The sequence below is a fragment of the Conger conger genome, chromosome 8 (assembly GCF_963514075.1).
Source record: "Conger conger chromosome 8, fConCon1.1, whole genome shotgun sequence".
In the NCBI taxonomy this organism is placed as follows: domain Eukaryota; kingdom Metazoa; phylum Chordata; class Actinopteri; order Anguilliformes; family Congridae; genus Conger; species Conger conger.
This window is the reverse complement of record NC_083767.1, coordinates 33,699,025-33,722,419: the sequence shown is the minus strand read 5'-3', so window position 1 is coordinate 33,722,419 and position 23,395 is coordinate 33,699,025. Positions and strand designations below refer to the sequence as shown.

At 42.3% G+C, this 23,395-nt stretch overlaps 1 pseudogene; it reads right to left on the bottom strand.

Annotated features, from left to right (window-relative positions):
- Positions 1–6,490: 6,490 nt before the first annotated feature.
- Positions 6,491–22,922, bottom strand: LOC133134450 (GTPase IMAP family member 7-like; annotated as a pseudogene).
- Positions 22,923–23,395: the final 473 nt, after the last annotated feature.

The window sequence follows — 23,395 nt, the reverse complement described above, 5'->3', positions numbered from 1 at the left end:
GGTTGTTCCAAACATCTTGGAGAACTAGCCACAGTTCTTCTGTGGATTTAGGCAGGATCAAATGCCTCTGTCTCTTCATGTAATCCCAGACAGACTCGATGATGTTGAGATCAGGGCTCTCTGGGGCCATACCATCACTTCCAGGACTCCTTGTTCTTTACGCTGAAGATAGTTCTTAATGCCTGTACTTCTCAGCATTGAGGACACCATTAATTCTGACCCAACTCCATTTGCAGAAATGCTGCCCCAAACTTGCAAGTGTGACAAGGCGAGTTAGACTCGCTGTTGTCCCTAATGGTGCAGTAATTGGGGTGGGGGAGTGGCACCGGCAGGACCTCATCTTTTGGACCAATCTCTTGGCTCCCTACCTTTTAAATGTTTTTCCTTTCGCTTCCTGTGATCTTTCTGATTGATTTCCTGTTTCCTGTCTCGTCCTCTCCTCATGTCTGCCTGCCTTACCATGAGAGGTAAGAGAACATCTATTCTGTTTTCCCCCTGATAGTGTTGCGTGGGTTAGGAACACCGCAGATTAACACAATGCTTTGGTTGCAGCTTGCCGTCTGTTATCTGTTGGGTAATTCGCCGCGATTTAGCTGTGTCCCCTGATTTCGGTAGGTGGGCTATATTTCTATAGTTGTAATTACTTGACATTTATCGACAGTAATGTTATTTTCTTCTAATTCATTTATTAAGATGCGTCTGTTTGCGGAGTCTTCTCCGAAACACGGAAGTAACAACTCGCGCAACTTAGAATTCCATGGATTGTTTGGTAATATACCGTTTTGCTGTATGTATATTCTGATTGGATTTTAATTATAAAATACCAGATTAACAGTGACTTTCTTCACTTTGTAGGTGCAATAGTCACTGCTGTTTTGCCTCGCTGTTTTATTTGAAGTTCGTTTGGTTGCGCTTATCAGGCGGGAGGAACCCGCCTGCTGTTGAGTACGTTCGCTAGTGTCCCGCATTGCACGTCTATAGACTAGTTGTTGGCCGGACGACCTAAGGTGCGCAGCGGCTGGTGCGCGTGGTGTGTAGCCTATATTAGACCTCCGTGCCTGGAGTCGTCTTGGTGTGGCTTCTTAGAGGCGCACTTGTACTTTTCTATTTTCTTTATTTTCTTTATTTTCATGTATTGAAGCAACTGGTATAGGTAGGCTGTAGTTAGGTTATTTCTTGGACTTTTAGGACTTGTCTCTTGTTGTATGGTGGGCTCGGTGCTGATTGGTGGCGGGGTTAGTCAATAGGGGTACCCTCCTCACGTGTTAGTGTGTAAGTGTTAATGGCACCTGAATCACATATAGTATCACCTTGTTTGTAGTAAGGCTTGCTGTGAGAGAGCACTGGGTTATAACTACACATTGGGAGCCCTGAAGGTGAGTATGCCCCATCCCATCAGCGTCGTCACCCACCATCCTTAAGCTTTACATCAGTCTATTTTATTCCTATTTATTCTGGTAAAATTGACATTCAAAATAAATATATTTTTATACGAATATGAGCTTTTGTCTTAACCTCATTATTGCCTTCCAGCAGAATTGATTTAATAAAGTAATTGTATTTAACTTAGACCACGTCTCTGTCTTATTGTCAAACTGTAGAGGGGGCCTCTGTTATATTGTGTGACTGGGCGTACTTTAGGTTGAACCTTACATCTATGCACCCGGTTACACAAGGAACCTCCACTATGCTTAACTGTTGCAGACACTCATCCTTGTACCCAGCCCTTTGGTGAACAAATTTCCTTCTGCTACAGCCAAATATTTCTAAATTTGACTCATCAGTCCAGAAAACCTGCTGCCTTTCGCCTGCACCCCAGTTCCTGTGTTTTCATGCATAGTTGTGTCGCTTGGCCTTGTTTCCACTTCGGAGGTATGGCTTTTTGGCAGCAATTCTTCCACTTCTGACCAGACTTCTCCGCACAATAGATGGGTGTACCTGGGTCCCACTGATTTCTGCCAATTCTGAGCTGAAGGCCCAGAATGTTTGAAGACTAAGACCAAAACAAATTCTACATTTGTTGGCAAAATTAACACTGGGAACACATCATCAACACATTAATGAAAGAGAAGAGATAACAGAATTTTTAAGTAAGAAATGTCAATAAGGTTGAAACATGCTGCCTTGTTTACAAAGCATCAGTCTGCATTTTTATTTTGTCAAAGTATTTTTAGCCATGGGGAAGAAATTATACTTGTCAACTGATTTAGAAAATGTACAGCTTTATTTTGTATCCAAAAAGTTTGTATCCAAAAGACTTACAAGTAAATGCAAGTCTTACAATTTTACCTCACACACCAGTTTTAGTAGTAGTTGAAGTTGTCAAACTGCATGAAAAAACTATTGCTTTTACCTGACAAAGTTAATGACAAATGTTGATTTTACTTGGGCCATAGTGTTTGTGCACCTGTAGTACTGTAAATGGCTTTCAAATGTTTGAGAAGTCTGGTCATGGTCTCTTATGAACAGGACTGTAGCATTAGAAATGCTACAGTGCATTTCTAATGCATTATAGCCATTATTGCCTTGTATTGTATATCTTGTTTTAAACTATTTTTGCTGCAGCTGCTGCTGTCTGTTAGAACACCCAGTTTTAACTGTGGTTTCTCTTTCAGTCTTTGCTTCATCTGCTGCTTCTGACCAAATTAGCCTGTGTAGAAGCAGTAGTAATGCTACTACTCATCTTCCTACCCCTACCCCCTAGAATTAGCAGGGGTGCCATCGGGGTGTCGAGGACCCGGCCCTAGGCCCCCCTGATGAGAGATTGACAGGGGATGGATTAGGAAGGAATGCATTGTTAACCCCTCGCACACGCCATCGAGGTGGTAGCAAGAACGCTAATGAGTCTGAAGTCGGGGGACTTAGATTTATGGTTTTAAGGAGCAAGGTTAAAGTTCTGACTGAGAATACCCCAACCCTACAGGGGAGGGGCACAATGCCTGGCTAAAGAAAAAAAATAAGGAAAACGGAAGGGATGTCAATACCGAAAGAATATTAAGAGGCTTTAAGGGCCTTCCTGATTATAATCTGATAATTTATTGGATAGATTCAAAGGACTGACTGTAGAAGAGTTGGAGGATGATTTACACTCAGCTATTGGCTGGATGTCCTTTGTAGATCCCTTAAGGCGCCGTGTTGAGATGGTGGAGGGCACTAACTTCTGGCTTGTATGAAGTCAAAGTTTGGAGAGAGTCCAAGGAGAGATTATGACAGGGAGACAAATACCAGTGATGAATAGGTTCATTGAAAAATTACATAAGAGCTAGTGTTTTTCCACTCGTATATTGAGATGGTGGAAACTCCCAACCGGAGGGGCACATGAGATAAAGTATTGGGGAAATTTCCTTTGAGGTATGAGAAAATGACAGTGAGACAAACAGAAGTAATGAATCTGGTCATTAAAAAAGTTGCATAAGAGATAAATGTCTTCCTACTCGGTATATTGGGGACATTTCTTATCAAAAAAGGTACACTCTTATACGGAAAAAGGATATATAAGGAATAAGCTTTTAGACCTTAGGATAGCATCTTAGAATTTTGCTTCAGAAGATATCTATGGGCTGTTGAAGAGAGAGCAACGCAGGACAGTTGTAGTCAAGCTGGAGTGGCACGCTCCCTCTGCGCGCCACTCCAGGATATGAGTGACGTACGCGGTGCGGACTCAGCCCAAGAGTTGTGGCAGCGGGACTGATGTCGAAGAGGTGTTCATGCGCATCCCTCATCATACAGAAAAGCTGGTGAAAGAGTTAAAGGGCTTTTACGACATGCTTGGAGCCGTGAACTGCACATGGAGGCCAACAGACGGGACACGGGGTTCCTCCACGCTACAGAACACCTTCCTGCTGGACCCACGCAAGAACCTGAAGCCTCCCCCCCCTAACCTCAGTGTCAGTGAGGAGTGACACATGCTGCGGCTGCACTGCAAAACCCTGACGTGTTCGAAGACATACCAGTGCACATCCCATACAACAGGCAGGAGAAGTACAAAGTGCAAAGTCACGTCTTTCGAAAGTCTGGGTCCTGATTCCCAAACCAATGCAGCTGTTCAAAGAGCTCATCAACAGCAAGGAGGAGGGATCAAATGCCGCAGAAAACGAGATGGCTATATTTAGGACATGGGTGGTAATTATAATCTATATTACTTGTAAAAGTAGGAAAAGTAGTACATAGAAGCTCAACGTTATAAGTTTCCTTTCATTTTTATGTCTTTTCGTTTTCAGTAAGATACTATAGAAGGTAGCATTATTAGGTGATTTAAAAGTTATAAGTTTCCTTTCATTTTTATGTCTTTTATTTTTTAGTAAGATACTATATACGATATAAATAAGTAGTAGACTTTAGGGGTGTTCGTACCCATTGTATTAATGGAAGTTCAGTAGTTTTTATCTCCGTGAAGGGGGAGCCATAAGATAAGGTAAAGGCCAAAGAGGATGATGGGTATTTGAGGGGTGTACCTTGACTTTTAAACATCATGGTGGGAAGGTAAATTAGCAAGAGCTAAAGGGGTATATGTAACTTGCATGTGATCAGCAAACTGAAAGATGATATATACACTGTAATCTGTATAACTCTATTCTTTTGATTGATTTTAATAAAGTATATCTTACTATAATCATATGTGATAAAGATTCTTTTAGAGGAATACATTGAATACAGGACATCGAATACCAGATTTGCATCACACCCTTCACTTCGAGACTGGGCTGGAAGTTCAGTAGAACTTACCAGGGCTCCAGAACGTTCGGAGTACTTGAGTTCGTCCCCGAGACACCTCATGGTGAGGTACTGCTCGTGGGAACGTGAGGTCTGAGCTCGGCAAGGGGTCCGTGGCTCACGACAGGGGTTGCGCACCTACACTCAGTGACCACTTTATTAGGTAGACTAGTCTGTTAATATTCAGTCAATCGTGTGGCAGCAAGTAAATGCATAAAAGCATAGAGATATAGTCTAGAGGTTCAGCTGTTCCAATCAAATGTCAAAATGGGGAAGAAATGTGATCTAAGTGACTTTGAAATGGAATGATTGTTGGTGCCAGACAGGGTCGTTTGAGCATCTCAGAAACTGTTCTCCTGGGATATTCATGCACAACTGTCTCCAGAGTTTGCAAAGATCCAGTGAGCAGCGGTTCTGCAGAAATGCATTGTTAATGAGAGAGGTCAGAGGAGAAGGATCTGAATGGTCGAAGGTGACAATAACGCAATTAATCTCTGTGTTGCAGGGCTGGACTCAACACAAGGGTTGGCTTAAAGCCTTTTATTTGTCCAAAACTCCAACAAAAAGTTAATAAAAACAAATAAGGCAAAACTCCATCCATTATCCATCCATTCCATCGTGGTGGCAGTAGGCTAAGCAGGGTATACCAGGCGTCCCTCTCCCCAGCAATGTATTCCAGCTCCTCATGGGGGATCCTGAGGTGTTCCCAGGTGAGGAGAGATATATAATCTCTCCTCAGGTTCTGGGTCTACCTCGGAGTCTCCGCCCAGTTGGACGTGCCCGGAAAACCTCCAAAGGGAGGTGCCCAGGAGGCATGAAGCCAGCAGAACTACTTTGTCCGCAAAAAGCAGAGAAATCACCAAACCGGAGAATCTCCTCACCTTGGCTGTGCCTTGAGATCCTGTCCATGAATATCACAAACGGGACCAGTGACAAGGGGCACCCTTGGCGGAGTCCCACACCCTTGGAAATGTGCTTGACTTTGTGCCGAGGATGCGGACAGAACTCTTACTTTGGTCATACAGGGACCGGATGGTACCCCATGATGGTACCCCATACTCCCGCAGTACCCCCCACATGGTTCCCCGGGGGACACGGTTGAAAGCTATCTCCAAGTCCACAAAGCACATGTGGACTGGATGGGCAAACTCCTATGACCCCGCCAGCAACCCCGCCAAGGTAAAGAGCTGGTCCACTGGTCCACGACCAGGACAGAAGCCACATTGCTCCTTCTGAATCCGAGGTTCAACCGTCAGTCGGAGCCTCCAGCACCCTAGAGTAAACTTTCCCTGGGAGGCTGAGGAGTGTGATACCCCAATAATTGGAGCACACCCTCTGGTCCCCCTTCTTGAAAATGGGGACCACCACCCCGGTCTGCGACTCTGCAGACGCTTGTAAGCCAAGACAGCCCAACAATGTCCAGCGCCTTCAGCATCGCAGGGCGAATCTCATCCACACTTGGCGAGCGCTGAGGAGCTTTTTTACTACCTCAGCAACTTCCGCTAGGGATAGAGGTGCAGATTCCCTGAGTCTTCGGGCTCTGTCTCTTCCACAGAGGACGTGTTGTTCGGGTTCAGGAGCTCCTTGAAGTGCTCTTTCCACTGCTCGACAACATCCGCAGTCCGGGTCAGCAGTTCTTCTCCCCTGCTTCTCAGCCTGTGATAAGCCCTGCTTTCCCTTTCCGAGTTGTCGGATGGTTTGCCAGAACTTCCTCGAGGCCAACTGAAAGTCATTCTCCATAGCCTCCCCAAACTCCTCCCATACCTGGGTTTTTGCGTTAGTGACTGCCGAAGCCGCAGCCATTCTGGCCCCCTGGTACCTGTCTGCTGCTTCAGGGGACCCCCGGGCCAGCCAAGCCCGAAAGGCCTCCTTCTTCAGTTTGACGGCCTCCCTCTTGGGTTGCCGCCCCGACAGGCACCGATGACCTTCTGGCCACAGCTCCTGCTTGCCACCTCTGCAATGGAGGCTTTGAACATGGCCCACTCGGACTCCATGTCCCCATCCTCCCCCGGGATCCACAAGAAGTTCTTCCGGAGGTGGGAGTTGAAGACCTTGCAGACGGGGGCCTCCACCAGATGTTCCCAGTTCACCCTCACTACACGTTTGGGTTTACCGGGTCTGTCCGGCAGCCTCCCCGGCCACTTGTTCCAACTCACCACCAAGTGGTGATCAGTTGACAGCTCTGCTCCTCTCTTCACCCAAGTGTCCAAGACATACAGCCGCAGGTCTGATGATGCGACCACAAAGTCGATCATCGATCTTTGGCCTAAGGTGCTCTGGTACCAAGTACACTTATGAGCTACCCTATGCTCGAACATGGTGTTCGTTATGGACAATCCATGACCAGCACAGAAGTCCAATAACAAGACACCACTTGGGTGGCAGGCCATTCCTCCCAATCACCCCCTTCCAGGTTTCCCCGTTGTTGCCCACGTGAGCGTTGACGTCACCCAGCAGAACTATGAAGTCTCCACGATGCCGCCCAGTGATCAGCACGCCCAGATCCCCGCTTTTGCCCACCGCTCGTTGGGCAAAGCACCTGACTCTGATGCCGACCCCTGGAGGTGGTGAGCCCACAGGGCGTCAAGGCAAAACTGGCAACCCAAAACAGAGAAATCAGAAAATACTCGCCCAAAACTCAACCCAGGCTGTAGTGCATCCAAGCATCTTCCAAATACAAACTGTCTTAACTGAAAATCCCAGGCCTCTTTTATTGTCCAATAATTAGTTAATTGTCGCTCTCAGAGTCACAAGATCCTACAAATTCCACCGGATTTATCAAACATGGGTAGACACAGATTTTTTCCATATCCACATGTGTATGTTGATAAATACCAAGTAATCGTACATCAAAGGCGAGTTCACAAAATTTGTGATTAGCATAAATTGAAGCCACTAAAATACCACATATTTAATTGCAGGACCTTTGGTACGTTTAAAAAAGAAAATTATTGAGCATACAATTATTTCCGGTGTTTATTGTATGCAGCAATTTTTCTGAATTTTTTTTAAAGGGTTCCAGTAATTCTGGAGCTGACTGTATTCTGTGTTGGGACTGATCAAACAGCTGCTGAGGCCAAACCCCGCCCACTTACGAGTAAAGATACGGATAGAGATAATATAGTTGGTTGAACAGATACAGATAATACAGTACTCACTCTCCCCTACTTTCAAACAACACGGGGTCAATCTCCAAACTTAAATCCAATCAAAAACCTATGGTCTGAACTGAAGATGGGGGTTCATAAGAGGAACCAGGGGCAACTTTTTTAGAGGCAGTTCACCGTGATATAATGAAACATTCAAAACAAATGCCTGTTATAAATACTTAAATACTGTTAAATTAAATATGCACAATGTTCATTATTTTGGTCTATCAATGTCAATAGTATTCAGAGAAAGGACTGATAACCGATCATTTTCAATAGTATTCAGAGAATGGATAGATTGTTTTTATTGTTCTTTTTTATGTATTTCATATAGGATTCGCAGATATGTGGGCAATGATTTTAAAATAAATACTAGGCCTATCTGAAGAGACTTCCAAAATTGGCCATTTTACTTCCATACTGGAATAGATTTATGAGCATGTGCCTTTCAATATTACATTAAGCCTTTTTACATACTGAGCATACAGTGGGAGCAATAATTATTTGTGATCCCTTGCTGATTTTGTAGGTTTGCCCACTTACAAAGAATGGAACTGTGTAGAATTTTAATCATAGGTACATTTTAATATTGAGAGACAGAATATCACAAAATAATCCACAATAACAACATCATATACATTTTATAAATTTATTATCGTATTTTTGCATGGAATAAGTATTTGATCCCCTACCCAATCAGCAATAATTCTGGCTCCCACAGACCAGTTAGTTTTCCATTAAGAAGCACTCCTAATCTCAACTCATGACCCAAAACACTTGTGTCAACTCGTTACATCGTTATGTAGCTGTATAAAAGACACCTGTCCACACAATCAATCAGATTCCAACGTTTCCACCATGGCCAAGACAAAAGAGCTGTCTAATGACATCAGGGACAAAATTGTAGACCTGCACAAGGCTGGGATGGGCTACAATAAGCAAGCAGCTTGGTGAGAAGTTAACAACTGTTGGAGCAATTATTAGAAAATGTAAGAAACACAAAAGATCTTGCCTCCTGGGATATCAATGATCATGAGAAAGGCCAGGGATCAGCCCAATACTACACAGGAGGAGCTTTTTAATGACTTGAAGGCAGTTGGGACCACAGTCACGAAGAGAACCATCAGTAACACACTACACCGTGAAGGATTAAAATCCTGCTGCGCGCGCAAGGTTCCTCTGCTGAAGAAGGCACATGTACAGGCCCATCTGAAGTTTGCCAAAGAACACCTGGATGATCCAGAGGAGGCTTGGGAGAAGGTGATGTGGTCAGATGAGACCAAAATAGAGCTATTTGGCATCAACTTGACTCGCCGTGTTTGGAGGAAGAGAAATGCTGAGTACAACCCCAAGAACACCATCCCCACTGTGAAGCATGGAGGTGGAAACTTTATGCTTTGGGGGTGTTTCTCAGCTAAGGGGACAGGACGACTTCACCGTATTGAGGGAAGGATAAATGGGGCCATGTACCAGGAAATTTTGGGCGACAACCTCCTTCCCTCAGTGAGAGCACTGAAAATGGGTTGTGGATGGGTCTTCCAACATGACAATGACCCAAAACATACGGCCAAGGCAACAAAGGAGTGGCTCAAAAAGAAGCATATTAAGGTCCTGGAGTGGTCTAGCCAGTCTCCACACCAAAATCCCATCGAAAATCTGTGGAGGGAGCTGAAGCTTCGAGTTGCCAAGCGACAGCCTCGGAACCTTAAGGATTTCGAGAGGATCTGCAAAGAGGAGTGGACCAAAATCCCTCCCAAGATCTGTGCAAACCTGGTGAAAAACTACAACAAACGTCTGACCTCTGTGCTTGCCAACAAAGGTTTCTCCACCAAGTATTAAGTCCTATTGGTCTATGGATCATGTAAAACCCCACGCTAACCCAACGATGGAATTTAGCGAGGGCTGAAGGTATCAGCGTGCTTGTCCTTCTGGTGTTGCTGAAAGAATACTAATACGGTTAAAAATTAGTGGCCCCTAAATATCTGCCAATAAATAAACCACGATACAAAGACAGGAGTACCACTCTGCCTTCCACTCTTTACTGGTCCTGGCTGACCAAGAATCTCCACAATAGGGCCAATATATTCACCGTCGTTTATCTGACTCCATTTTAATAATAATTTAGATTAGTTGTCCACATTTAGTGGATGTCTTATTTATAATTTTGACTTGATCGCTATAGGAATCCTGTACTGAGAAGAACTCGCTGAACAATCCTCTGCTGGTACCACCGCATGTCACATCGCGCGTTATGTGCACGTCTCACAAACTGGCGAGCTATCTGTAGTCATTACAGAGGTCGCAGGAATAGCTCGGGCATATCTGTTTACAGCCTTGGGACCCAAGCAGACCAACATAGCTACGGCTGTGCTCGACATGAATGAACTACCATGCGGAGGCAAGGGATTTACCAACATAGGTCTACGGGTGCTATACGCCGTGATACAGTAAGTGGAAATAATCATTCTCCCTAGACCAGTTTGAGGGGGTAAACCAAGCATTCCCTGTATAACATTAAGTGTCAGTAAGGAAAACCAAACAATTTAACAAACAGTTTAACAATTTATTTTACCAGGCAGGTTACATACCTAATTACACACTAGTTCCAAATTCAATATAAAAACATTAGAAGGAAACCAAATTACGGAGTCTTAAAAGTCATACCTGGTAATAAAAGCTACATACGGGAGTCTGGCTACAGACACCCTGTACATAGAAATTACGTGCACTGTGTGCACGGGAGGCTGATTGCATTCTCCCAGATTGCTTAGTTTACTGTCCTTAAATCCAAAATCTGGCCTTTGATGTTAACCCTAAAAATGGGTCACCCATCTGGAATTTGGAGCCACGCCTCCCCAGGAAACGCAGGGGGGTTGAGGCACATGGCTTTCACTGGGGCAGAGCTCCACACAGTTTCTCCCTGGTTCCTGGTTGGTTATGATGTCCAGGGTTTGCTGTTGCAGAAATAAAACCATTGCACCAGTCGCACTGAAACAATCAGAATAATACCAAACATGAATATTATCTAAACTGACTTTGTCGTGAAACATCCAGTGCTGTACACATCATTTAGTGACTGAGCAAGAGGGAGATCTGAGAGGGAGGGAGTAAGAAAGGAGGGTCGAAGGGAATAATGGGCCCAACAGGCCGTGCCCTCTGAAACCTTCCCGTGCTGTTGCCCCGTCGTAACGCGTTTTACGGCTGGAGGCCTGAATCTTCCCCCACAGGCTCCTGCCCGTATGGGTGCGGAGATGGTGGGGGTTAATGGTGCATGCTCCTGGGGTTAAATTACTTTACAGCCACACATTCCACCATACCAGAGGAACCCAGCAAGCTGACCAGCGCCCTGAGTGATAATGCCAGATGTTAATCATTTCCGCCTTACAATCATGTGAAAATATATTATTATTATTTTGTGATATTCTGTCTCTCAATGTTAAAATGTACCTATGATTAAAATTCTACACAGTTCCATTCTTTGTAAGTGGGCAAACCTACAAAATCAGCAAGGGATCAAATAATTATTGCTCCCACTGTAAGTAGACTCTTGGAAGACATGACAATGAATCTAGCATCATCTGTGTATTGAGGATGGTTGGTATACAATATTAAGTATGGACACTCCAGTGAAATAATGTTGGTATTAGATGAAGATTATTCGTTTCCATTGACTAAATCTACTTTGTCAACAAACACTTTGTAGACTAAAGTAAATACAATGAAAATCAATAAAATATTACTAAAACTAAAATTCTCTCTTGTTCTGTGCCAGTTCTAGCCTATATGCCTTTCACCCTGTGACTCCCATATGTTCTTGCTATTCTGGGTTTTTTTTTGGCCTTTTCTTCTTTTTTTCTACAATTTAAAACTTCTCAACAAATTCACCTGATTCTAATAGAAATGACAGACAATTATTTGTAAAGTTGACAGTGAAAAGTCACCATACAAAGCGTTTGGACTGATCAAATAACTCCCAAGGCGAAACCCTGTCAACTTCCGGGTTAAGTCCAGATACAGATACAGATAAAATAAATAAAAATGGAGGATATTTAACATTAGTTTAGTAACGTAGACTCAGAACAGAACACGAGGAAGTAATCACTTCCACCAGAAGTTAACGTCCGTTCAATGGTTGTGAATGTGGTTTATGATTATGGTTGCTTATTGACTATCCCAGAAACTAAGACCCTTTTATTTACGTGAAGTGGACCAATAATTAGGCTATAGCAAAAACAATGAATAACTACACAACTTCCCTGTGTTAGTTCACGATATTCTGAACAGCACCTGAACTATTACAGTAGTTTGGCTGAACTGTATAAGCCTGCACGGTCCGAAATCTCTTGTTAGAAACCGCTTCTCCACCACACTGTCACAGGGGAGCACCATTACCTTGTCACTATATGCTGAAATGTATCGCATCGTACCAAGTTTTTATCAAAAGCGGAAGGAATGAGACTGCACACACAAAAACCAAAGCTGATCTGGAAGTTGTCTCATTCGTCATGAAAGTTGCATTGTTTACAAGTTTGTGAGCTAACTTGGTGCAATATTTTGCAACAATTTCTCTCTTGGCCAATAAATATCAAAATAAAACAAATATGAAGACATATGTCTTAATGTATTAAACAAGCAATAATCATTACACCGACCATGCATATGCATTGGTTCATACCAGCATCATTGAACAGTCTGATTTGTCTTACTGTTAAGAAAACTAGTAGCTACAAGCATTAAGTGCAATAGTTATCTCCTAGCATATCTACCTCGTTAAGACACCGAACCCCCAATTACTCCTGATGAGCTGATTGATGCCTTTCATGGCAGCCAATCACAGTTGGTGTGTGTGTGTGTGAATGTGTCGAGGACCCGGCCCTAGGCCCCCCTAATGAGAGATTGACGGGGGATGGGTTAAGAAGGAATGCATTGTTAACCCCTCGCACACGCCATCGAGGTGGTAGTAAGAACGCCCGTAAGAAGAAAAATATGTGATTCAGAGATAATGAGCAGCCATACTTGTCAGTAGAGGAGTCTGAAGTCGGGGGACTTAGATTCAGGGTTTTAAGGAGCAAGGTTAAAGTTCTGACTGAGAATACCCCAACCCTACAGGGGAGGGGCACAATGCCTGGCTAAAGAAAAAAAATAAGGAAAACGGAAGGGATGTCAATACCGAAAGAATATTAAGAGGCTTCAAGGGCCTTCCTGATTATAGCACAAATAATTTATCGGATAGATTCAAAGGACTAACAATGGAGGAGTTAAATGATGAATTACACTCAGCTATTGGCTGGATGTCCTTTGTAGATCCCTTAAGGTGCCACAAAAAGGGGCACCTGAAGAGTGTATTGAGATGGTGGCCGGCATTAACTTCTGGCTTGCATGAGATCAAAGTTTGGAGGAAGTCAAGGAGAGACTATGAAATTGAAACAGACACCAGTGATGAATAGGTTCATTAAAAATTACATAAGAGCTAGTGTTTTTCCACTCGTATATTAAGAAGGTGGAAATTCCCAAACCGGAGTGGCACATGAAATAAAATATTGGGGAAATTTCTTTTGAGGTATGAGAAAATGACAATTGGAAAAACAGAAATAATTAATATGATCATTAAAAAACAAGTTACATAAGAGATAAATGTCTTCCCGCTTGAAATATTGGGGACATTTCTTATCAAAATGGTACACTTTTGTATGCAAAAAAGATATATAAGGAATAAGCTTTTAGACCTTAGAGTAGGATCTTAGAATTTGGCTTCAGAAGATATCTACGAGCTGTTGAAGAAAGAGCCACGCAGAACAACTATAACCAAGCTGGAGTGGTAATTATAATCTATATTACTTGTAGAAGTAGGAAAAGTAACACATTATAAGTTTCCTTTTATTTTAATGTCTTTTATTTCTCATTAAGGTACTATATAAAGTAGAAAAATGTAGAGAAGTTATCATAGTTAGATAAATATAATATTCTAGAAATAGTTTCTTTTAAACGTCCAGAAGGGGGAGCTATAAGGTAAGGTAAAGGCCAAAGAGGATGATGGATATTTGAGGGGTGTACCTTGATTTTTAAACATCATAGGTGGAAAGGTAAATTAGAAAGAGCTAAAGGGGTATATGTAACTTGCATGTGATCAGCAAACTGCAAAAGATGATATGTACACTGTAATCTGTATAACTCTCTTCTTTTGATTGATTATTTGATTGATTTGATTGATTCTTTAGAGGAATACATTGAATACAGGACATCGAATACCAGCTTTGCATCACACCCTTCACTTCGAGACTGGGCTGGAAGTTCAGTAGAACTTACCAGGGCTCCAGGACGTTCGGAGTACTTGAGTTCGTCCCCGAGACACCTCATTGTGAGGTACTGCTCGTGGGAACGTGAGGTCTGAGCTCGGCAAGGGGTCCGTGGCTCACGACAAATGGTTAAATCAGAAGCAACAATTGTAGCGCGCTTTGGAAAAATATGAATGCGGACCACTTACCATCATCCGAGATATCAAACATTATTTTTCACTCCACCCTCCTTTACTCCTCTCCCCTATTACCACGATTCCAAACCAGCAGAAGTATGTGGAGCAAAGGAGCGAACGAGGGGGAGTGAAGAAAATCGGGACAAGCTTTTCGGCCATCATGAAAGTCAACAACCTCTGTTGAAGAAATAGCCGTATCATAAGCGTTATGTTTTTACGAGCCAATAAATATTTCCATAGCCAATTACAGATCTTACACATGGCCAGCTCACTGGAGATAGACTGTATGAAATGTATTTTAAAAAATTACTTTGGGGTCCGCCTTGGTACAGAGTTTCAGGTTGCCCTTACATTTCCCAACCCAATTTCTAACTTTAACCATCGTAAAACCACAATAAAACGCAAAACTGATCATGTACATCATTATTTGTGAAATGACAATTATCGCACAGAACAAACTTATGAATATTTGTAGTTGCAGGAGACAATTATTCTTATTTAATAACCAATTATTTTGCTAGTTAAGATATTGGTTAATCTCATTTTATTTGTGCACGGTATAGCAGGAAAACTTTGTAGACTGCATGAAGAGTTCTGAGTCACTAAGCAATTGTGCATATCAAGACATCCAAAACAGGGTAACCACAAGGCAGTGTGAGATTATGCAAGCATTCTCAGAACTCTTGCTGTTCTCGGAATTAAAAACCTCTATCTGAAACCGCATCCTGTTGTTCATTAGACTACCATGTGTGGGAGAAAAATATAATCTAGTACAATGTATCTAGATATGTACAATGCATATAGTGAGAAAACTGCTTAAAATAATGAATTGTGCTTGTGACAGATAACCAGCAAAAATGTAAGGGAGGGGTGAGTGCTCTGCCACAGCTTACATCATATAGGCATATGTGCGGAGATAAAGCAGAACACTCCCGTTGTTGGGTGCGATCATTTTGGCCGCTTGTATACGCGATCTCGTTCTTTCGGTCACTACCCAAAGCTTGTGACCATAGGTAAGGGTTGGGACGTAGATCGACCAGTAAATCGAGAGCTTCGCCTCCCGGCTCAGCTCCCTCTTCACCACGACGGTCCGGTGCAACGCACGCATTACTGCTGACGCTGCACCGATCCGCCTGTCGATCTCACGCTCACTTGAACTCCTTCACTTGGGGCAAAGACTCGTTCCCAACCTGCTAAAAATGTCCACAAGCCTATTACAGACAAACTTTCAAAATGGTGACATGGATGACTGTGCCTCCTGGTATTCTTGTCAACCATTGCAGATCATTGCTGGAATTATTCATATATATTTTTTCACAACAACATTATCACCTGTAGGACAGAGAGGGGTTTGGCGGAGGGGAGGACATCAACTGATCTGGGGAGGGCACCAACCCAGATCCTCCAACTCCTCCCTGCTTCCTCCAACACCTCCCACCGCCTCCAATAAGTGCAATAAGTGAAAAATACTGTATGGTGAAAACTATTCATTTTATATCAGCTAGTTACAGAAACACTCAGCTAGCTAACCATTTAGCAGTTTTTTCCTATTCTACAATATGATAGAAGACTCCGATCATTGAATCTTTGACTGTTATGTTAGTGAATGTTGCCAGACTATCAGTATGATCACTGGTCTAAATTTATATGCTGGCTACCGCCTTTTCCACTTTCTCCCCACTTACAGACTCTGGTGTTTCTCAACTCCTCCTCTCCCACCGCCCTACAACCTGTGCCCTTGACCCTATCCCCTCTTCTCTTCTCCAGACTATCACACCAGACATTCTCCCATTTGTCACCTCCCTTGTCAACTCCTCTCTGTCTTTTGGCTGTTTTCCAGCATCCTTCAAGAGGGCCCACATCACTCCATTGCTAAAAAAGCCTACCCTGGATCCCTCCATCATCCTGAACTACCGCCAGTAGTCTCTTCTTCCTTCTTCCATCTCTTCTTCCTTTTCTTTCTAAAACCATAGAACGAGCTGCTTCTACTCAACTTTCTTCTTTCTTTTCTAACAACAACCTGCTAGACCCCCATCAGTCTGGCTTCAGATCGGGCCACTCGACAGAGACCGCGCTCCTCTCCGTCAGTGAGTCGCTCCATGCCGCACGAGCAGCCTCCCTCTCCTCTGTCCTCATTCTTCTAGATCTCTCTGCTGCCTTCGACACTGTGGATCACTCCGTCCTCCTGTCCGCCCTGTCAGCAATGGGCATCTGTGGCACAGCCCTGGACTGGATTGAGTCCTACCTCTTTGGTCGCTCCTTCCAGGTTGCCTGGGCTGGTACGGTATCGACACCTCGGCCCCTTGCCACAGGAGTTCCCCAGGGTTCAGTCCCAGGCCCGCTTCTTTTTTCTCTTTACACTCGTTCCCTTGGCCCTGTGATCACTGCACATGGGCTATCCTACCACTGCTATGCGGATGATACCCAACTCTTCATCTCGTTCCCACCATCTGATACACAGGTTTCTGCCCGTATCTCTGCTTGCCTGAGTGACATCCAGAGCTGGATGGATAACCACTATCTAAAGCTCAACCCAGGCAAGACTGAAATTGTATTCATCCCTGCTAATACCTCTCCCCACCTGGATCTCTCCATCACCCAGTGCAAGGAACCTCGGCGTGGTGATGGACAGCAGACTGTCCCTTTCCGAGAACATTGCGGCGGTGACCCGGTCATGCAGGTTCTTCCTATACAACATACGGAGAATCCGCCCCTTTCTCACCCCCTACTCGACCCAGCTCCTGGTCCAAGCGATGGTTCTGTCCCGCCTGGACTACTGCAATTCCCTCTTGGCTGGCCTCCCAGCATCCGCCATCAGACCCCTCCAACTTATCCAGAATGCAGCAGCTCGTCTGGTCTTCAACCTTCTCAAATACTCACACGTCACCCCCCTGCTTACTTCCCTCCACTGGCTGCCTGTCAATGGCATCAAATTCAAAACATTGGTGCTAGCCTTCCAAGCAGTTAAGGGGTCTTCCCCAGCTTACCTCAGGCCGCTTGGCACCTCCCCCTCTCCGAACCTCCACCTCACGCTCATGACTACTGTCTGTTCTGGCTCCATGGTGGTGGAACGAACTCCCCGTTGAGGTCTGAACTGTACAATCTCTCCCCACCTTCAAGCGCAAACTGAAGACGCACCTCTTCAAGCAGCACCTCTCCCCATCCCTCCCTACCTCCCTGTGATCCTTAATTGTTGTCTTTGTGATTTACGTAGTGTTTCGGTATTTTTAGTTGGCTAGGTAAGCAGTATTTACACAGTTAAGTTTGGTCACTTTTGCTTTGTTGTTTGTTTATTTGTTGTTTAAATAAAAATAGGCCCTGGTCCTTATCTTTGTTGTACGGGTAGCAATTGAAATTGTACTTCCCTCTAGGGTCTTTCAGCACACTTAGCCCTGGTTATGGGCATGCACTTTGTTGTACGTCGCTCTGGATAAGAGCATCTGCCAAATGCCAATAATGTAATGTAATGTAATGTATACAATATCAACTTCGCAAGAGCTGCACTGTATGATGAAGAGCATTGGTTTTATAATGAATATTGCCAATATGCATTGTGCTGCATGTACAAGCATTAATAAACTTTGGGCGCAAAACTCTGTTGTCCTTCATAGAACAATGAATGTCACTAAGGCTAAGAAAAAGCAGCTTAAACAGAGAAACAGTCTAATAATGCAGCCGAGTGCTGCATATAGCTCACGGCATCTGATGACATCCTCTTCGATTAATTTTGCTGGAACCTTGCCCTAACCTTTCTCTCTTCTAAGCTCTTTGCTACAAGTGTCTAGTACATGTCCACGCTGCCACCAAGTCAGAAGTACTTCCTGTAGTTACACAATCCAAGGTCAGAATCCAGAAGATTAGAAATACGAGATACAAAAGGGCAAGGCAAGAAAAGTAGTTGAAGAAAACAGAATGTAGATCCACAACCAAAAATCAGTATATGTTCTCATTTTAACATTTTGTAATTAAAGTATTACTTTGTTCTTTGATTCATAGAGTGGCAATATTTTTTTTTTCTTTACAAACTTTCCATTCCAAAGGAGAATGGCATCTGCAATCTTTACTGTTTGGAATGTACCACAGTATATGCAACAGGGACAAGTCATAGAAATGCTGCAGTAAAGGTTTTATTGACAAACATGGATGTTGTTTACAGTGAAAAAAAAATTAGAAGTAACAGGTAGAGTAATGCTGGTTTTTGTCTACCTGTCTACATTTGGCCTCATGTCCTTGTCAACATCACATCAGACGATTCCTCTAGCTGTACACTGGGGAAAAGAACCTCTGTGCATGCCTGACTCATCCCAGGCAGTCATCAGCTGATATCCAGGCATCCGGCATCCATTCTCTAAATTGAATGGCACCACATATTCTATTCCCAATGTCCAGCCCTTTGTCCTCCTCTTTCACCTACTTTTGTATTCCTTACTGGCTCCATCTTGAACAAAATCATTCCAAAGATGAAATTGAAATTCATCAGGGTAGGACTCCAAATGAATCAGGTGTGATTGTTCTATTCAATAAGCAATTCACAATGAGAACTACAAATTGAATCAACAAATACCCTATACCGAAATACATATTTCACATATTTATTTCCAAAATACGTCTGGAAGTTTTGATTAGTGGAAAGTAGAAAAGTGTGCATTTAAGGGACCATAAAAAAATCCATTTAATGGATTTTCTAACATGCTAATAGATACAGTCATTAAATTGCTCAATAAATGTGTATAAAAAGTTAGACTCTCAAATCAGCCGAACGTGCATTTCTTTGGACTGTGGGAGGAAACCAGAGGACCCGGAGGAAACGCACGCAACACGGGGAGAACATGCACACTCCACACAGAGAGGCCCCGGCCAACGGGGATTCAAACCCAGGACCTCCTTGCTGTGAGGCGGCAGTGCTACCCACTGCACCATCCGTGCCACCATTTTCATTATCACTTTAATAATAATAATAATAATAATAATAATAATAATAATAATAATAATAATAATAATAATAATAATAATAATAATAATAATAATAGCTTTATTTGTATAGCACCTTTCATGCAGACTGCAGCTTATTGATAAACAGGAAAAATACAAACATTTAAATGAAAACATAAAAACAGGGAGAATAAAATAGAAAAAGAATACAATGTATATTGAAATGACCCATCTGACAAATTAAATAATAAAATAGTATAAAAATCAGTCAAATCAGTAAATAAAATAAGTAAAACAAATAAAATAGTATAGTAAATAAAACGGTATGAAAGAGTCATTAAGTAATAGGTAAAAATAAGTAAAAAATAAAGATATTACAATGAGTAACATATTACTTAAAAGCCAAATTAAAAAGGAAAGTTTTGATCTGCTTTTTAAATTTGCCAACTGAGTCTGCTATTCTAATGCTTTGCTTTAATGAGACAATGGGCATTTGGACAAATCAAATACAACTGAACAGATGTACATATTGTACAACTGAACATATACATGTAATGATTTCTTGCTTTTAGCAAGAAAGTTAGTTAATCAGGACAAATGTTGATTGAATCCTGGTCATTGTCATCACTGAGGTATTATAATTTCTCATTTGCCTGAATATTTTTGTAAATCATCTTTCCTCGTTTTATATCTATGATATTTTTAAGAGCTTCTGCGTCGTCTTTTATGGCATATGCAGCTCTACTTGCAGCTTCTTTCATAGTCTTTGCTTCCTTTGCAGCTTCTGCCCCAACTATTCCCCCTCTAACTGCACCAGCACAGACCACTGCTCCACCAAATACTCCTGCTGTAATTCCCAATGCCATCCCTGTGGATGATACTGCAGCTAATTCTGCTCCAGCCACCACTGCAGAGCCAGCTGAAGAAGCTGCTGTTTTTATAAGAGCTGAAAGTAATGCCAGAACTATGCCCCCGCATGCAACGACACCAAGTAATGCACCCAACAGAGCCCCTGTTGACACACCTGCTGACTGGATTAAAAACCTTTGTATTTTAAGTTTTGCATTTTCTCTTGTTTCTCCATTTTTCATTTCCTGTTGAATGGCTTGTTCTACAGCCTGGAGATCTGCGTTGGAGTAGTGGTCACCATCTTTGCTATTTGTCACCATCTCATCAATTGTATCCAACAGCTTATTGATTTGAACAGAATTGTTTCTATCATCATGGCCTACAGTGGGATTATTCCAGTATTTGTTATCAATGACATGAAGCCGGTCTCCACACTTTTTGACAAGTTTTTTCAGGTGGTGATTTTCATTCACAAACTCCTGGATGGTCATGTTGCCTTCAAGCTGGTCTCCATGGGTAAACAGGACAACAGCATACTTCAGAGCCTTCTCCCCAAACATTTTCAGAATCTCTTCCACTACATTCTTCTCCTCTGGTGTATACCTCCCCACAGGCAGGACTATAAGAAAAGCGTGAGGTCCAGGGGAACACTCTACAATGCATTTTATTATTTCAGGTTTCAGCTGTTCATTAGATTTCTTAGTGTGTCAATCAAAGTGATTTCCCTCCCATTGGCAATCTTTTTTCCAATCTCACATTTAGATGTATCAGAGTTTGGAAGACATGATGTTGTGAACAGAGTATTTTCCAGAATGCTGTTGCCTGCACTGCTCTTCCCAACTCCTGTCTTGCCCAACAGGACAATCCTTCGATCACCTGGCCCTAGGGAAAAACATTTTTTAAATACATTTTTGCATTGAATGAAGTGCATAAAATAAGGTGGCCAGTGTGTCATTTAAAGGAATTAAAGACGGCTTTTGCCCTGAAAAACCCTCAACTTCTGAAATAGGAACTACACGTTTGTGCTACACAGACAGCATCTGAAACCAGTTTAAACACAAGCTGAAACAGAAGTTAGAGTAGCACTAGCTTGATGTATACACAAGTTAAACAGATCTTTCAGAGGAATTTTTGAAGGACAGGGAGTTGATTTGACTGATGTGAAATGAGGAAGGGGATGTCAAATGAGAATGTGCTGTGTGAAAAGGATATTGATTAGCAGATCTTTTAATGACATACATGCCCAATGGTACATGATGACAACCTTGCAAAAACACATTTTCCAGGAAGTGGAAAAAAACTAGTATTAAAAATGTATTAAAAAGGGCCTGTGTCCCCTACACTTCTTTTACGGGCGTCAAAGCCTTTTTTAAATAGTTTTCCATAGGGAGAGATCGCATGTGGCCCCATGCAGCCACCTCTAACAAATGCGCTGCAGCTGGCATCTTTTTTTAGAGCGCTCCGTCTTATTTGCTTTGGGTGTTTTGGGTGTTTCAAGTTCAAAATAACTTTTCAGAAAGGCATGGCACTTGTCAATGTCACTTTTCATGATCCGACCAATTACAGCTTCTGGTGGAGCAGGGCTTAAAAACACCCTAACCTAAATGTAAACAGATTGAGCAGTGACAGCAGCAGCAGTATCCCCATCAAGCACCTCCAGGGCCAGTATTGGGCAAGCATGGGTTTGTTGAACTCGTGTCCAAAACGATAAATAAATAAATAAACAAACAAACAACAAGCGATATCTTCCACAACGGACGGGTGGTACACAAACATTGCAAGCCGCACCATAAACTCAAAGTGTCTTTTCTGTAGCCAGCATGATGTTATTTTCATAGGCAAAGAAGGCAAAAATCAATAAATACTTATGTCAATAGTATTTGTATTTAATTAACAATGCTGCTTAAAGCATCTTCTCATTCATTTCCACCAAATTATTAGATTTAGGTAACTTCATTTTAACCAATGATGCAAGGTTAAAGTTAGGTAGCAACACATAATAACAATATCAATTGTAACAGGTTGCATTCTCTTAATTCCATTTCAAGGACATTACTAAATTAGACACAGAGGGTTCATGTGTTTAGGGGCAAATATATATTAGCTAAATATAGCCTAACATCAGCTTATGCTTTCTAGTCCGCTGGATGGTGGTGGTGAAATGAGGATATCCAAAGATATAGGAGAAGAGGTGGGTAGTAACCAGTAGTCACGCACTACATTTACTTAAATTGTACTTCTCAGAGTTTACATTTGGAAGGGAGAACGTTTAGTTTTTCTCCATCTCTCTTCCTACATTTTCTTTTACAAAATCTTTATGCAATGCTTGTTCTGTTCGATTTGTTCTAACAGAATTTGCCTCAGTAAAAGCAGGAAACTTCTGCCAGGTATAGATACAGCACAAAGCTCTCTGGAAATCAGTCTTGCTCTCATCATCTCAATATCTTTGCGTATCTTTATTTGAGAAATATTTACTAAATAATGTAATGAATTAACCAATATCTTATGTAGTTGGAAGTTACTGAAATAACATGCTCAACCATAGCGACAGTATCTGAAGTAAATCAGTCTTGCCGCTAGTAAAAAATATGAATAGGCTAAAAGCAATGATTTGCTGCTTTTAATTGCTTTTGTCCATTGCAGAAAGAGCATGTGTTTATTATTAGTTATCCTCCAACACAATCACAGAAAAGAAACAGGGAATTAAAGGGACTGCCAAAAAAAAGAAAATCCCATGCAACTTACAAATAATTACGCTTCTGTGAGACATAAAAGATGTACTGGTACCTCCCACACGACGTTCCCATTCTATCTCGGCAATATGTTATGTTATGTCTGGTATTTAATAAATAAATGGAAATAGCCGCTACAGCTGGAATATGTACCAATTTTTTTCCTGGATATGCTTTTTATGTGGCAGCCAATGCATGTCTATCGCCACATGCAGTGAAGATATTCAATGCAATAAACATCTGTTTTAACTGCGCTGTTTAAAATCTGTCTCTTCGCAAAAAGGGGTTTGTAGGCAGTCCCATTCACTGATTGGGTAATGACCTGTAGCATTTGTAAATAAAATGTTAATTTCAGCCAGACTGCAACCACACCAACACTCCTCAGGCTGCATTTTGTCCTGCAAGTTTCGTGCACATGAGTCAGGTGAAACTAGTTTTTTTATTTCATCAAATAAAATACCCACTCCTGTTCAATTGTCTACAAGTCACTTAAAATTCCAAAAATAATAAATCCTGCTTAAAACATTATTTTTATCTCTCAAACATTC